This window comes from Sus scrofa, unplaced genomic scaffold (genome assembly GCF_000003025.6).
Source record: "Sus scrofa isolate TJ Tabasco breed Duroc unplaced genomic scaffold, Sscrofa11.1 Contig1202, whole genome shotgun sequence".
Taxonomy (NCBI): domain Eukaryota; kingdom Metazoa; phylum Chordata; class Mammalia; order Artiodactyla; family Suidae; genus Sus; species Sus scrofa.
In genome coordinates this window covers 1-17,530 of record NW_018084832.1, presented here as the reverse complement: position 1 = coordinate 17,530, position 17,530 = coordinate 1, and the positions used below count along the sequence as shown (strand labels likewise).

The window sequence follows — 17,530 nt, the reverse complement described above, 5'->3', positions numbered from 1 at the left end:
GGCATCATTTTTCCCTTGATTTGAAAGGCAGCCTCGGTTATGATAAATTACATCCCTGGATATAAATCTCTGTTCTGCGCTCACTCTTCTTTCATTGATTCTTTCTCTGAATGAATACCTCGTTCTTTTCACTCCTAGATTTCATAACATGTCTTGACAGCTGATAACAGCTGTTTTTCAGTATTGCTGTTTTGCAGTTATTTTCTGTTAATTCTTAACAATTTTCTCTTTGACTTGACTTTCTGAATGGTCTTGGCAAGTTCCATAGTGCACAGTCAAACTTTTGAATTGGAATAATTTTCATTTCATAGATTAATTTGAAGAAGGACTGTTGTCTTTGCAATAGTTTCCCACTCAGGTATGCAGGTGATCTCCATTTATCTTAGCTTTTTCATTTTATTTGTTTAAGTTTTATTTTCTGAATGGTTATTTGTGTTGCTAGGCAATGCATTGTTTCTTGTTCTTTTTTGAGCTCACACTTTGTCTCCTATTACTTGTAAGCTGATTTGTTTGGTTTTTAAGGTATGAAAAATAATAGGAGGTTTCTTTCTGCTCAAGATACTTGTTTCTTTACAATTGTTTTAATGAGAGTTTTTAACACTGTGCTTAATAGTAGTAGGAACTGTGAGCTTTCTGTTCTTGTATTTGGTGGAAATGTTTCTAATATGTTTTTCACTAAAATGTAGATTTGTGGTTTTGGATCACATCTTTTTTTGTGCTTTTTATTTTTTTTAATTTATTTTTTATTTTATTTTTTCCCGCTGTACAGCATGGGGGCCAAGTTATTCTTACATGTGTACATTTTGTTCTGTTGCAATATGAGTATCTAGACATAGTTCTCAATGCTACTCAGCAGGATCTCCTTGTAAATCTATTCTAAGTTGTGTCTGATGAGCCCAAGCTCCCGATCCCTCCCACTCCCTCCCTCTCCCATCAGGCAGCCACAAGTCTTTTCTCCAAGTCCATGATTTTCTTCTCTGTGGAAAGGTTCATTTGTGCTGGATATTAGATTCCAGTTATAAGTGATATCATATGGTATTTGTCTTTGTCTTTCTGACTCATTTCACTCAGTATGAGAGTCTCTAGTTCCATCCATGTTGCTGCAAATGGCATTATGTCATTCTTTTTTATGTCTAAGTAGTATTCCATTGTGTATATATACCACATCTTCCGAATCCATTCATCTGTCGATGGACATTTGGGTTGTTTCCATGTCCTGGCTATTGTGAATAGTGCTGCAATGAACATGTGGGTGCACGTGTCTCTTTTAAGTAGAGTTTTGTCCGGATAGATGCCCAAGAGTGGGATTGTGGGGTCATATGGAAGTTCTATGTATAGATTTCTAAGGTATTTCCAAACTGTTCTCCATAGCGGCTGTATCAGTTTACATTCCCACCAACAGTGCAGGAGGGTTCCCTTTTCTCCACAGCCCCTCCAGCACTTGTTATTTGTGGACTTATTAATAATGGCCATTCCGACTGGTGTGAGGTGGTATCTCATGGTAGTTTTGATTTGCATTTCTCTTATAATTAGCAATGTTGAGAATTTTTTCATGTGTTTGCTGGCCATCTGTATATCTTCTTTGGAGAATAGTCTATTCAGGTCTTTTGCCCATTTTTCCATTGGTGGATTGGTTTTTTTGCTGTTGAATTGTATAAATTGCTTATATATTCTAGAGATTAAGCCCTTGTCAGTTGCATCATTTGAAACTATTTTCTCCCATTCTGTAAGTTGTCTTTTTGTTTTCTTTTGGGTTTCCTTTGCTGTGCAAAAGCTTTTCAGTTTGATTAGGTCCCATGGGTTTATTTTTGCTCTAATTTCTATTGATTTGGGAGACTGACCTGAGAAAATATTCATGATGTTGATGTCAGAGAATGTTTTGCCTATGTTCTCTTCTAGGAGTTTGATGGTGTCCTGTCTTCTATTTAAGTCTTTCAGGGAGTTCCCGTCGTGGTGCAGTGGTTAACAAAACCAACTAGGAACCATGAGGTTGTGGGTTCAATCCCTACCCTTGCTCAGTGGGTTAAGGATCCGGCGTTGCCGTGAGCTGTGGTGTAGGTTGCAGACGTGGCTTGGATCCAGCATTGCTGTGGCTCTGGCGTAGGCTGGCAGCTACAGCTCCGATTCCACCCCTAGCCTGGGAACCTCCATATGCCGCGGAAGCAGCCCAAGAAATGGCAAAAAGACCAAAAAAAAAAAAAGTCTTTCAGCCATTTGGAGTTTATTTTTGTGCATGGTGTAAGGGTGTGTTCTGGTTTCATTGCTTTGCATGCAGCTGTCCAGGTTTCCCAGCAATGCTTGCTGAATAGACTTTCCTTTTCCCATTTTATGTTCTTGCCTCCCTTGTCAAAGATTAATTGACCATAGGTGTCAGGGTTTATTTCCGGGTTCTCTATTCTGTTCCATTGGTCTGTCTGTCTGTTTTGATACCAGTACCACACTGTTTTGATGACTATGGCTTTGTAATATTTCTTGAAGTCTGGGAAAGTTATGCCTCCTGCTTGGTTTTTGTTCCTCAGGATTGCTTTGGCGATTCTGGGTCTATTGTTGTTCCGTATAAATGTTTGGATTGTTCATTCTAGTTCTGTGAAAAATATCATGGGTAATTTGATAGGGATTGCATTGAATCTGTAGATTGCTTTGGGTAGTATGGCCATTTTTACAATATTGATTTTTCCAATCCATGAACATGGAATATCTTTCCATTTCTTTACATCTTCTTTGATTTCTTTGATTTGATTAAAGTTTTATAGTTCTCAGCATATAGGTCCTTTACCTCCTTGATCAGGTGTATTCCAAGGTACTTGATTTTGTGAGGTGCAATTTTAAAAGGTATTGTATTTTTGTATTCCTTTTCTAATATTTCATTGCTGGTATACAGAAATGCAACTGACTTCTGAATGTTAATCATATCCTGCTACTTTGCTGAATTTATTAATCAGTTCAAGCAGTTTTGGGGTTGAGTCCTTAGGGTTTTCTAGGTATAGTATCATGTCATCTGCATACAGTGACAGTTTTATCTCTTCTCTTCCTATTTGGATGCCTTTTATTTCTTTTGTTTGTCTGATTGCTGTGGCTAGGACTTCAAAAACTATGTTGAAGAGCAGTGGTGAGAGTGGGCATCCCTGTCTTGTTCCAGATATGAGTGAGAAGGCTTTCAGTTTTTCTCCATTGAGTATTATATTTGCTGTGGGTTTGTCATAAATGGCTTTGATTTTGTTCAGGAATGTTCCCTCCATACCCACTTTGGCGAGGGTCTTAATCATGAATGGATGTTGAACTTTGTCAAATGCTTTTTCTGCCTCTATTGAGATGGTCATATGATTTTTGACTTTTCTTTTGTTAATGTGGTGTATGATGCTGATTGATTTGCATACGTTGAACCATCCTTGTGAACCTGGGATGAACCCAACCTGGTCATGGTGTATAATTTTTTTGATATGTTGTTGGATTTGGTTGGCTAAGATTTTGTTGAGAATTTTTGCATCTATATTCATCAAAGATATTGGCTGATAGTTTTCCTTTTTGGTGTTATCTTTGTCTGGTTTTGGAATTAGGGTGATTGTCGCATCATAGAATTTCTTTGGGAGTATTCCTTCTTCTTCATCCTTTTGAAAGAGTTTAAGGAGGATGGGCACCAGATCCTCTTCATATGTTTGATAGAATTCACCTGTGAAGCCATCTTGTCCTGGACTTTTATTTGTAGGGAGTGTTTTTATGACCTCTTCAATTTCATTTCTAGTGATTGGTCTGTTCAGTTGGTCTGTTTCTACTTGATTCAGTTTTGGCAGGCTGTAAGATTCTAGAAAATTGTCCTTTTCTTCCACATTGTCAAACTTGTTGCCGTATAGTTGTTCATAGTATTCTCTTATGGTTTTTTTTTTTCCCACTATACAGCAAGGGGGTCAGGTTATCCTTACATGTATACATTACAATCTTATGGTTTTGGTATTTCTGCTGTATCCATTGTGATTTCTCCTTTTTCATTTATAATTTTGGTTATTTGGGTTCTTTTTCTCCTCTTTTTAGTGAGTCTGGCCAGGGGTTTGTCAATTTTGTTCACCTTTTCAAAGAACCAGCTCTTGGTTTTATTAATTTTCTCTATTGTTTTTGAATCTCTATTTTACTGATTTCTTATTTGATCTTCATAATTTCCTTCCTTCTGCTGACTTTAGGTCTGTTTTGTTCTTCTTTTTCTAATTCGTTTAGGTGGAGGGTTAAATTGTTCAATTTGGGATCTTTCTTCTTTTTTGAGAAAGGCCTGTATTGCTATAAATTTCCCTCTGAGCACTGCTTTCACAGCATCCCATAGATTTTGAGAGGTTGTGTCTTCATTATCATTTGTCTCAAGGTAGTTTTTGATTTCCTTCTTCATTTCCTCATTGACCCATTGGTTTTTTAGTAGCATGTTGTTTAGTCTCCATGTAGTAGGTTTTTTCTCATTTCTTTTCCCATGGTTGATTTCTAATTTCATGGCATTGTGGTCAAAGAAGATACTTGAGATAATTTCTATGCTCCTAAATTTGTTGAGGTTAGCTTTGTGTCCCAACATGTGGTCGATTCTTGAGAATGTTCCATGAGCATTTGAGAAGAATGTGTATTCTGCTTTTTTTGGATGTAGTGTCCTGAAGATATCAATTAAGTCTAACTTTTCTATTGTTTCCTTTAGGATCTCTGTTGCTTTATTGGTTTTCTGTCTAGAGGATGTGTCCATTGATGTGAGGGGGGTATTAAGGTCTCCTCTGATTGTATTCCCATCAATTTCTCCCTTTATGTCTGTTAATATTTGTTGTATGTATCTGGGTGCTCCTGTATTTGGGGCATATATGTTGACGATAGTAACATCCTCTCCTTGGATGGATCCCTCAATCATTAAATAGTGTCCTTCTTTGTCCTTCTTTATGTTTTTTGTTTTAAAGTCTATTTTGTCTGATATGAGTATTGCAACTCCTGCTTTCCTGTCATGTCTATTGGAGAGAAATATTTTTTCCCACCCCTTCACTTTCAATCTGTATGTATCCTTTGTCCTTAGGTGAGTTTCTTGTAGGCAGCATATTGGAGGTTTTTGCCTTTTTATCCACTCAGCCACTCTGTGTCTTTCGATTGGAGCATTCAGTCCATTGACATTTAGGGTGATAATTGATAGATAATTATTTATTGCCACTTTGAGCCTCGTGTTCCAGTTGATTCTATGGTTCTCCATTCTTCCCTTCTTTTTTTGGTTGGATGGTCTCCGGTTATTATCTGCTTGAGTGTTTTGGTTTTTTTCTTCATTTTTTGCGAATGCAATGTTTGGTTTTGGCTTGTGGTTGCCCTGTTTTTTAAGTATGCTAACCCCTTCCTATAATTGTGTGTTTTAGCCTGATGATCCTGTAGGTTCAAACACTTCATTACTACATTAAAATTAAGAAGAGAAACAAACAAAAAATGGGTCTATTTATTTCCTAACATCCCTTGCCCACATTTTATGATTTTGATGACTCTTTTTTTTCTTTTTAATTTTATTTTATTACATCTTTTTTTAATTGAAATAAATATGCCATTAATGAGAAGAATGCCCTGTATTCAACCCAAGTTAAGTTCTTTACATAAGTGTTTTAAATTGTGATAAAATATACATAATAGAAAATTTACCGTCTTAACCATTTTTAAGTGCACAGTCCCATGGTAAGTACATTCATATGATGGTGCAACCAAATTCCAGAACTCTTTTCATCTTCTCAAAATAAAAGTCTGTAAAGATGGGATGACTCCCCAGACCCTGCCTCTACCATTCTATTTTCTTTCTCTGTGAATTACTCTAGGTACATCCTAGAAATAGAATCATAAACTACGTCTTTTGATGAATAGTTTATTTCTCTTAGAATAATTTCCTTAAGGTTCATCCATGCATTTCAGCACATGTCAGAATTTGTTTCCTTTTTCAGGCTGAATAATATTCCTTCATTTGTCTTTGTACCATGTTTTGTTTATCCATTCATTGATCAATGGGCCCTTGAGTTGCTTCCCCTGCTAGGCTGTTGTTAATTAAACTACTGTGAACAAAGACATACACATACCTCTTTGAAATCCTGCTATTAATTTTTTAGGGCATGTCCTCAGAAGTGGAATTTCTGGCTCACAAGGTAATTCTCTTTTTAATTTTGGAGGAACCACCAAATCGTCTGCTCTAATGGCTGCACCATTTTACATTCCCACCAAGAGTGCACAAGCATTCCAGTTTCTCCACATCCCTACCAACACTTGCTAGTCTCTGCTTTTTTAATAATAGTCATCTCAATAAGCATGTGGTGGCATCTTATCATGTTAACACTTATTTGTTTTTATTAAAGAGTGAGATTTAGTTTTCTTGTTGTAATAGATATAAATGACACATAACATTTTATTACTCCAGGTGTACAGCATAATGATTTGCTATGTGTGTATAACCCAAAATGATTACCACATTACCACAGTAAGTTTAGTTCATTCACGTCACAGAGTTAGAATGTCCTTCTTGTTATAAGAACGTTAAAAATCCTTTGTCTTAGCAACTTTCAAGTATAAAATTCTCTATTATTAACTACAGTTGCCATGCCATACATTAGATCCTTCAAACTCATTGACCTTACAACTGGAAGTTGTTACCTTTTGATCACCTTCACCCATTTCCCCCACCCCCAGAGCCAACTCTGGCAGTCACTGATCTGTTCTCTATATCTCAGAGTTGAGAGTTTTGGGAGTGCTCTTGCTGTACAGCAAGTTAGGAATCTGGCTTTGTCACTGCTGTGGCATGGGATCAACCCTGGCCTGGGAACTTACACATGCTACAAGCGCAGTCAAAGAAATAAGAAAAATAAAAATAAAAGCTGAGAGGGTTTTTTGGCTCCATATATGTGACATCAACAGTATTTGTCTTTCTCTGTCTGACTTATTTCCCATAGCATAATGCACTCAAGTTCCATGTTGTTGTCACATATGACAAAAATTCCTAATTTTTTATGGTTAAATAATATTCCACTGTGTATATATGCCGCATTTTCCTTATCCACTCCCTCACCCCCAGAGCCAACTCTGGCAGTCACTAATCTGTTCTCTGCATCTAAAAGTTGAGAGTTTTTAGAGTGCTCTTGCAGTACATACGTAGACACTTAGGTTGTTTCCCTGCCTTGGATGTTATAAATAAGACTGCAATAAACAGGGGTAGCAGATACATTTTCAAGATAGTGATTTCACTTCCCTGAATGTATACCCAGAAGTGGAATTGCTAGATCATCTTGTAGGTCTACTTTCATTTATTGAGGAATATTCAGATTCTTTTCAACCGTAGCTTTATCAATTTACATTCCCACCAAGAATGCACAAGTATTCCCTTTTGTCCACATCCTCTCCAGCACTTATCTCTCTCTCCTTTGGTAAGAACTATTCTAACAGACGTGAGGTGATACATCATTGTGGATTTGTCTTGTCTTCCCTGATGATTGGTAATGTTGAGCACATTTTCACATTCCTCATGGTCACATGGGTGTCTTTGGAAATACGTCTGTTCAGCTCCACTGTCCAATTTAAAATCTGATTGTTGGCTTTTTTGTGATTGAGTCCTGAGTTTTTCATATATTTTTGATATTAAACCTATATCAGATACATGATTTGCAAATATTTCTCTCATGCTCTAGATTGTTCTTTTTTTTTTTTTTCTTTAAGGCTGCACTCACAGAGTATGTAAGTTCCCAGACTAGGGTCAAATCAGAGCCATCTCTGTCGGCCTACACTACAGCCACAGCCACAGCAACGTGGGATCTGATCTACATCTGTGACATATACCACAGTTCACGGCAACACTGGATCCTTAACCCACTAAGTGAGACCAGGGATTAAGCCCATGTATCCTCATGGATACTAGTCAGGTTCGTTTCTGCTGAGACATGATGATGGGAACTCCCTCCCTTTTTTTTTTTTTTTTTGATGGTGCCCCTGCTGTGAAAAGCTTCTGCTTTTTAGTTTGTTGTAGTCGTAAATGTTTGCTTTTGTTGTTTTTGCTTTTCATGTCATATTCAAAAAATATTGCCAAGACTAATATAAAGGAGCTTATCCCATGTATTTTCATCTAGAAGTTTATCATTTTGGGTCTTATTTTCAATACATTAAGCCAATTTCAGATGATTTTTCTTTAATCATACCCCAGATGACTAATGACATTGAGTATCTTTTTAATTTGCTTGTTGGCCATTTGTATAACGTGTTTGGGAAAATGTCTGTGCAAGTCCTTTGCCTTTTTTTTGGTGGGTGGGGGGTGCAGGTGTGGTATATGGAAGTTTCCAGACTAGGGGTTGAATTGGAGCTGCAGCTGCTGGCCTATGCCATGTCTTCAACCTATACCACAGCTCATGGCAATTGCAGATCCTTAACCCACTGAGTGAGGCCAGGGATCCAACCCACATCCTCATGAACCTCTTAGGCAGGTTCATTTCTGCTGAGCCACAATGGGAACTCCCTTTGCCCATTTTTCTATTTCTGAAAAAAAAAATGCCATTGAGATTTAGGTAGTGATTGCTTTGATTCCGGAGATCATGTTGGTAATAAGGTGATCTTAGCAATACTAAGTTTCTAATCTATGAACACAGGAGATCTTTCCATTTATTTACATCCCTTCAATTTATTTCATCACTTTTGTAGTTTTCAGTGTGCAAAGCTTTCACTTCCTTGGATAAGTTAATTGCTAAATATTTATTCCATTTGATTTCTATGGTAGGTGGAATGAAACTGTACCTTACCTTATACCATATACAAAATTTAGCTGAAAATGTATAAAAAACCTAATGTAAGTGCTAAAATTATAAAACTCTTAGACGAAAATATAGGGGGAAGCTTCATGACACTGTACTTGAAATGATTTCTAGGATATGACACCAAAACCACAGGCAACTAAACTAAAAATACATAAATGAGAATGTATCAGAAATTTAAAACATGTGTCCATTAAATGACACAATCAACAGAGTGAAAGGCAACCTAGGGAATGATGGAAAATACTTGTAAACACTATACAAATAAGGGGTTAACAGGAGTTCCCTCTGTGGTGTAACACCATGGGTGGTGTCTCTCTAGGGCCAGGAGGCACGTTCACAGGTTTGATCCCTGCCTAGCACAGTGAGTTAAAGGTTTGGCCTCCCCCCGCTTTGGCATAGATTGAAGCTGCAGTTCAGGTCTGATCCCTGGTCTGGGAACTCCATATGCCTTGGGGCGACCAAAAAAAGAAAAATTATATATAAGGGGTTAATGTCCAGAATATATCAAAATGATTAAAATTATATAGCGTTATATCTCTTCCCAAGAGGTCATAGGGACATACCACTGTCCTCTTTATTTTTGGCAGATGACAGCAATACATGAATAACCACCATCAAGGTAGCTGGGTTGTTTCATTCAGAAATAATCTTAGAGCATTCCTAACAAGGCCCTAGTTATGTGTGGAGAGAGAGAGGTAGCAGAGGAAAAACCAGCTCTAATTGGAATTATCTAACTCTCTCTAGAAGTTTATTCAGGATATTTATGCCTTCAGAAACAAGCCAAACATCATTTCTGTGAAAATTAATTCTCCCTGATAGTGGCAGGTCACAAGGCAAATACAAACTGAGGGCTGTATGGGAAAGATAGCACTCAGATCATGAGGAATAGCCCATCTTAGTTCATCACCTTGAGAATGCCAAAAGCTCTTTCTCAAAGGGAAAATACCAACTTGTCAAAGAAAGCATAACCTTGCTGGCAAACACTGTGTTATTCTTCTGAAGATGGTCCCTGGACTGAACAAAACTTTTAGCTGATAGAAGAAGCAAGGCAGAGAAATTGTCCATTCACTTGGGCATCCCTCAGCCCACCAGACTCCAGGACAGCTCACGGAGATGTCAGATCGCTTCATTTACATGGGATTCATATCAGATTATCTCAGAAAATGAGTCTTACCAAGCGATCTACTTATTATTTATAAATTTCTTTCCTCTCTTCATTGAATAACATTCATGTCAGGTGAGATGGTAAGACAGTCTTGGCCCTTTTGTTAATCCATGCAACAAACAGTAATTATTTCATGTCATGTTGGTTCCTGGCTTGGGTGAGAATAGTAAACAAAGTAGAATGCTTGCCTCTTGAAATGCTCATTCTAATAAAGCAGTCAGTAAGTAGAATATATTTTGCAAATCATGCAAATTAGGGTTTACAAGGTAGAATCGAAGATGCAGAATGAAGATGCTGCTTTAAAACAGGGTCATCAGGAGGCATGTTTGGACAAGGTCACTTTTAAATTGAGATCCAAAAGAAAACTAGAGAGTGTCTAGAATGTTCCAAGACTTGACCTTGGTCTTCTCAGAACTCCAGAACTGGGAGAAATGATGTTTGTTGTTTAAGCCACCCAGACTATGGGTATTTTGTTAGGGCAGCTCAAATAGACTACAATAGTTCTTATGGTGCCTAGCTGCCTGAGACCAGGTTAGAATACTGGAATGTTTGTTAATCACTTATAATTTTGCAGTAGTCATCAGGGATGGGGTCCCTTGAAAATTCTTTGAAATTTACTGAGGACAATTTAAGGGTTTTAACCATTCAACTCACACTCAGGACAACCTCTCTTGAGGATTTTGAGTGATCATCTCTCTCCCCAGCACTTTCCTCAGAGCCTTTGCCACGTCCTTATTCCGGAGAGTGTAGATCAGAGGATTCAGGGTGGGAGTAACGATGCTGTTGAACACAGAACCCACTTTGTCTTGCAATGGGGTGCGCTGGGACCTGGGCCTCATGTAGGAGAAGATGCAGGCCCAAACCAGAGGGAAACCACAGTGAGGTGAGAGCTACAGGTGGCAAAGGCATTCTCTTACCCCAGCTGATGCATTGAATAACACTGTGGAGGATGAAGACGTAGATGCAGAATCAGGACGATGGGGAGCAGGAGCAGGAGGATGGTGCTGATGTACATGGTGGATTCATACACAGTGATGTCTCCACATACCAACTTCAAAACTGCTGGAAACTCACAGTAGAAGTGGTGGATGTTCCGGTGCCCACAGAAAGGGAAGTGCATTCAAGATTTGCTGTGTGATATGAGAGAGTTTACTGATGCTCCCAACCAAGACATACAGCCATCATCTTGTCCACCTCTTCTGTTCATGAGAACAGCATAACGCAGTGGGTGACAGATGGCCACATAGCGGTCATAGGACATGAAAGTTAGGAGAATACACTCGGCACAACCCAGAGACAATAGAGGAAGTGCTGGGTGGCACAGCCCACTAAGGAGATGGACTTGGTGCCAGAGAGGTAGTTGATGGCATCTTGGGGATGGTGGTGGAGACATGCATCAGATCCATGAGGGAGAGCTGGCTGAGCAGGACGTACATGGGGGTGTGAAGCCGGGGGTCGGCACAGATGAGGAGGATGGTGAGGGTGTTGCCACTCACCGCAATCAGGAAGACCACCATGGTCAAGGAGAAGAGGAAAGCGTGGGCCGGGGAGTCATCAAAGAGCCCTTCCAGGATGAAGTCAGCCAGAGAGGAGGTCTGATTCCTCTGCCCATCTCTCCTTTCTCTGCCCTGGGGAAGAGGAAGTGGGGACCCAGGTGCTGTCGGAGTCTTTCCTCATTAAGGAAAATTATATGGACACACACATATGTATGTATATACTCATCTTCTTTTATAAGTACATGCTTTTCCTGTACACTCAAGATTTTATATGAAAAAAATTATAAATACATATCAGTCAAGGTTTAAATAGAGAAGCTGAACCACTGGGAGATTTACACAACATATATGTACACATTTAATAGATTGTATGGTAACTTGGCCTTACTTGACTTGGGGGCTGGGTAAGCAGTCTGTGGAATGCTGATGGACCAGTGTAGGAAATTGCAGTCCATGGGGTAAGCCATCAGTCAGGAAGATGGATAGAAAGGATGGTAGTGGAGAGTTCCCTGTGGCTCAGTGGGTTAAGTATCCAGTGATGTGGCGCAGTGGCTCCAGTTATTGCAGTGACTCGGGTTCAGTTCCTGGCCTGGGAACATCCCCAGGCAGTGGCTGCAGCCAAAAATAAAAATATGGATCAAGGTCAGGCCGGAACCTACAGACATGACAGTAATCCCACAAGGGCAGACTGAAACCCAGGTCACTTGCCTCTGGACTTGTTGGCAGGGTTCTCTTGCACTAGCTGGGGCCCTACTTATGAGGCTAGACACACACCCTCTAGCCCAGAAGTCAGAGCATCTAAGGGCAGGATCTGGGGAAGACAGAGTAATGGCAGGCCCACGGCTGCCTCCCACCAGGTAGGTAAGTCAGCAGATCAGCAGCAGTGTCATCAGTGATAGAATGGCCGCTCCCCTCTGGCTGAGAGATCTTCCTGAGCAACTTTCCCTGGCCCCACCTTAACCTGACACTCACCAGAGAGGTGTCTGGTTAGATGAGGGGCATCCTAGCCCAGGTGACACATCACAACAACACCAGACTGGATCTCCTGTCAAGGTGGCACATGTACACATCTCCTTAAAACACACATGATCCCACAATGAACACAACAAAGTCATCCTTCTGCCTGATATGACCAAACACATGCAAGTATTCATAGAAAAACAAGGAAGAAATACCCATTACTGTTGTCCATGGACTGAGTCACCCTTTCCAAGTGATACCCATCTGTGGATGTCAGGTGCTCACTTTCTCAGTCACTCCTGTTGATGCTGATCAGGCAGCATGGATGGAGGCTCTACGTGGGCTCAGTGACATGGCCTTCCACTCACCATGGATGTCCACTCAGTCTACACTCAGCCTCTGCTGGGGCCCCATCTGCCAACCCAGAGACCAACACAGAGTCCCTGATATGGCACCATCCCCAGCAGAATCAGCCAGATACTGGAGTGGTAGATGCATTGTATTGATGGCTGCCATTAAGGCAGGGAAATTATTTATTCTCACTGGATTGGACACTCTGGAGATGGATTTGCCTCCCTTTCCTTCAGCTCTGCTGCCAAACAACCCCCTGTTGACATACAGAACCCCTGTATTTCAGCCTCATGGTATACACAGAGCTGCTGTGACTAAGAAGCTTCTTTCATAGCACATCAAGTGTGGGATGGGCCCCTTGCCCAAGGAATCCACTAGTCTTACCAAGCGCTCCCTCACCCTGAAACAAGTGGCTTGAAGTATAGTTATTAGAGGTTGTTCATGGGAAACCAAGTAGACACATAACAAACCACAGTACGTGCTTGAGAGCAAATGAGATATGCGTCCTGGGTATAACTGGGAGCCTTCCAATTATGGGCTGGGGTGTTTCAACTCCAATTATAACATTTAATCAGCCAGTCAGCCCTCTATCACATTCTCCCAAGAACACTGATCGAATGAGAGCTTGATCTCTATGTGAAACTGAACTTTAAAAAAAATTAGAGTGGAGTTCCCATCGTGGAGCAGGGAATGATCGACTAGGACCATGAGATTGCGGGATCGATCCCTGGCCTCATCAATGGGTAAGGATCCAGCATTTCGTGAGCTGTGGTGTAGGTCACGAGCGGCTTGGATCCCGATTGCTATGGGCTCTGGCATAGGCCAGTGGCTACGCTCCGATTGGACCCCTAGCCTGAGAACCTATGGGGCAAGAGCGGCCCTAGAAAAGACTAAAAAAAAAAAAAAAAAAAAAAAAAGACAAAATTAATAATAATAATTAAAAATAAAATAAACCTAAAGTGATCCCCAAATGCCTCCCTTCCTTCTGGGATTTTTCTCCAAAACATCTTTCTAGATGATCATGCATCCAGATAACTTATATTTTAGAGTGAAGAGCTCACCACTGAGAGTATGTTTAGAAGTATCATTTGAGGAGTTCCCATTGTGGCTCGGTGGTTAACGAATCCAACTAGGAACATGAGGTTGCGGGTTTGGTCCCTGCCCTTTGCTCAGTGGGTTAACGATCCGGAGTTGCCCTCAGCTGTGGTGTAGGTTGCCGGACTCGGCTCGGATTCCCCCGTTGCTGTGGCTCTGGCATAGGCCGGTGGCTACAGCTCCGATTTGACCCTAGCCTGGGAACCTCTATGTGCCGCAGCAGCGGCCCAAGAAATAGCAAAAAGACAAAAAAAAAAAAAAAAAAAGGAAGAAGTATCATTTGACCAGTAAGAGAGCAGGCATGATCCCTACCTTGCTCCACATGTAAGCAGCCCAGTTCATCCTCTGGGCTGTCACCTCACACGGTCATTTCACACTCAGCTCCCTGTGGATGAAGAGCCCACATTCCCACACTCCCTCTGTTCACTGCAGCCCAGGAAAGACCCCACACATTCCCTTTACTGGGCACCTGTATCCTTCCCTCAACACACACACTTCTCTCACTAGTCTCCATCTTTCTCTGAAATGTCCATAGCGTACATTGATCCATCACCTGAGTCCCATCTCCCTTCCTCCCACAGGCAGCCTCCTGTTCACATCCATTCTGAGCTGTGCCCCCTCAAGGGACTTTTTCCTCTTCTCCTCAGGCAGCTTTTCATCAAGGAACAACCTGACATCACCCCTGACCTGAGGTAGAGGAGTAAGCTGACCATGTCAGAGATTGCCTTCATCCCTAATAAAAGGCTCTGGAATGCCCAAGCCCCAACAGTGCCTTACCTGGAACCTTCTCTGCAGAGGCTTGTGGGGAGAACAAGCATAGACGTGAGAGAGAGGGCAGGACAGGGTCCCACTGCCTCACACCCTGGCTACTGAACGTCCAAACAGGGCTTTTCTGAGGGCTCACCAGACGTCCTTCCTCACCCTGGGAATCTCTGTTTACTGTGGAGAAGCAGGGGTCCCACCCAGTCACCTCTCTTTACACTCGTTCTGTCCTGACAGCATCACCAGGAGCAACCATCTGCATGGAATTCTGGGATGCTCTTGTGTGCAGGTTCAGATTTTTGCATCCCTCAGCATGCCTCAGGACAAATTAACTCATTCAACTTCACTAGCCTCCTAACTGGAGTGGCTTGAATCCTTCCTATGCCTCCTCTGCCTCTAATGACAGATCAAGGTGCTTCTCCGTCCACAACAGTGATGAGATCTTGGGCCAGAACCCTTTACATTAATGCTCCCTGGTTAAGAACTCCATTTTAATCCTGCTTAATCCTCATGAGTCCAGAATCAAAAGAAAATCTGTTTTGGGCATTTTCCGCTCTATTGGGTCACTCAAGGAACCCTCTTAGCTTTACTCCTCCCTTCCCACTTAGTAAAATAAGAATTGGGCTCTAGCACTGGCTTTTAGAATCAGTCCCTTCCTGACTGTACAGATGTTTGACGGAAGAGGGGATTCATCCATGAGAGATAAAACAGCCCCCCAGCCCAGGGGACCCAGGTCGGTGGAGGCAGTTGAGGATACTAAATATATGGCATCAGGGATTCCACCCAAAGGACACATCCTGAATCTCTTCTGGAAACCATGCCTCAAGATGCCCATTAGACTTGCTGTGGATGAGATAAGCGTCCCAAAGGGCTTGTTAAAGTTTGAGTGTAGGCTCCGGGGAGTGAGAGATTTTGAGGAGTGTGGCTCAAAAAATCACATGGGGATATCTTCTCCAAGGGCCACTGAACTGTGGAGAGAAACAATTCTAGAGGTCCTAGCTTGATTTTTTTTTAATTCCTCACTTTCTATTAAATTTTTTATTGAAGTAGAATGATATAAAAATTTGTGTCTCAGGTGTATAGCAAAATGATTCAATGGTATATATATTCTTTTTCAGATTATTTTTCCCCACATAGGTATTATAGAATACTGAGGAGAGTTCCCTGTGCTATGCAGTAAGATAATCCTTGTTGATATCTTATTTTACATGTAGTGAGGGTGTATGTGTAAATCTCAAACTCCCTAATTTATCCTGCCCACCACCTTTCCCCTCTGGTAACTATAACTTTGTTTTCTGTCTGTGGGTCTATTTTTTATTCTTATTTGCTTATTTTCATTAGATTTTCACATACAAAATATCATTATATTTTGTCTTTGGCTTATTTCACTTAGTCTGTATCTCTAGTCCATTCAAGTTCCTGCAGTGGCATTATTTTCATTCTTTTTAATGGCTGATAATATTCCACTGTTTAATATACCACAACTTCTTATACTTATCTGTTATGAACATTTAGGTTGCTCTTGTCTTGGCTATGGTAAATGTCCCATATAGAACATTGTTGGCGTTCTTTTTATTTTATGGCTTTCTCAGATGTGTCCAGGGTGGGACTGCAGGATCACATGGGCTATTTTTTTGTTTTTTAAGACCTCCAATATTCTCCAGAGTAGCTGAACAACTTACATTCCAAACAGTGTAGGAGGTCCTTTCCTCCACATCCTCTCCAGATTTATTATTTGTAGATTTTTTGATAATGCCTTTGAACCAGTGAGGTTTGTACCTCATTGTAGTTTTGATGTGCAATTTGTCTAATAATTAGATTAAGATGTTGAGCATCTTTTCATGAGCCTACTAGACATCTCTATGTCTTTTAGAGAAACATCTACTTGGATCTTTCTGACATTTTTTATTGGTTATTGGGTTTTTTTTAATATTGAGCTATATGAGCTGTTTTATATATTTTGGGAGATTAATCCCTGGTCAGTTGCATCATTTGCAAATATTTTCTCCCAGTTTCCTTTGCTGTGAAAAAGATTTTAAGTTTAATTAGATCCATTTGCTTATTTTTGCTTTTTATTTCCTCTGCTTCAGGAGGTGGATCAAGAAAGATATTCTTGCAATTTATGTCAAAGAGTGTTCTGCCTATGTTTTCCCTCTAGGAGTTTTATAGTATCTGGTTTTACATTTAGGTCTTTAATCCACTTTGAGTTTATTTCTGTGTATGGTTTGTGAAGTTTAATTTCATTCTTTTTATATATAGTTGTGTCCAGTCTTCCCCAGGCACCAATTATTGAAGAGAGCACCCTTTTTTCTCCCCCATTGTAGAATATTCTTGCCATCCTTGTAATAGATTCAATTGACCATAGGTGCATTTTTTTTTGGGGTTTTTTTTTTCGTGCGGTTTTTTTTATCCCAGTTTCATTGGATTCTATATTTTGTTTCCTGTGACAACCTGCTACACTTGTGTTGATTTCTGGTAGCTTGGTGTAGGTATGGTCTGAAGTCAGGGAGGCACTCTGTGTTTGTATCTTCTCAAAATTTGCCTTGGCATTTGTTGTCTTTTGTGGTCCACAGGAGCCTGTGGAGGGTTTCCCCATGTGCCATATCAATACAAGAAGTCAAACATTACCACCAGTATCACCCATCCTTGCTGTTGGTCATACTGCAATCTTCTAGACTACACTGATAGGTGAAAAGTTTCAGATACAGAAGTAAAAAAAGTGGTGTATCTGTACATCTTATTTACTCCATGTCTTCTCATACCCTACTCTTCCTCTCCATTAAAGGATCTCCTGAGCTATTCTTTGGTTCTGGATCTCAACTTGGATACTAAAATGTCTTACTTCACTGATTTATCTTGTTTATTCTTTGAGTAGATTCACTTCATCTTCATTTTCTTCAAAAACATCTGTCTAGCGATTACTTGGTACCCTT

The 17,530-nt window shown here is 40.4% G+C and overlaps 1 pseudogene; it reads right to left on the bottom strand.

Annotated features, from left to right (window-relative positions):
- Positions 1–10,589: 10,589 nt before the first annotated feature.
- On the bottom strand, positions 10,590–11,561 carry LOC102165624 (annotated as a pseudogene).
- Positions 11,562–17,530: the final 5,969 nt, after the last annotated feature.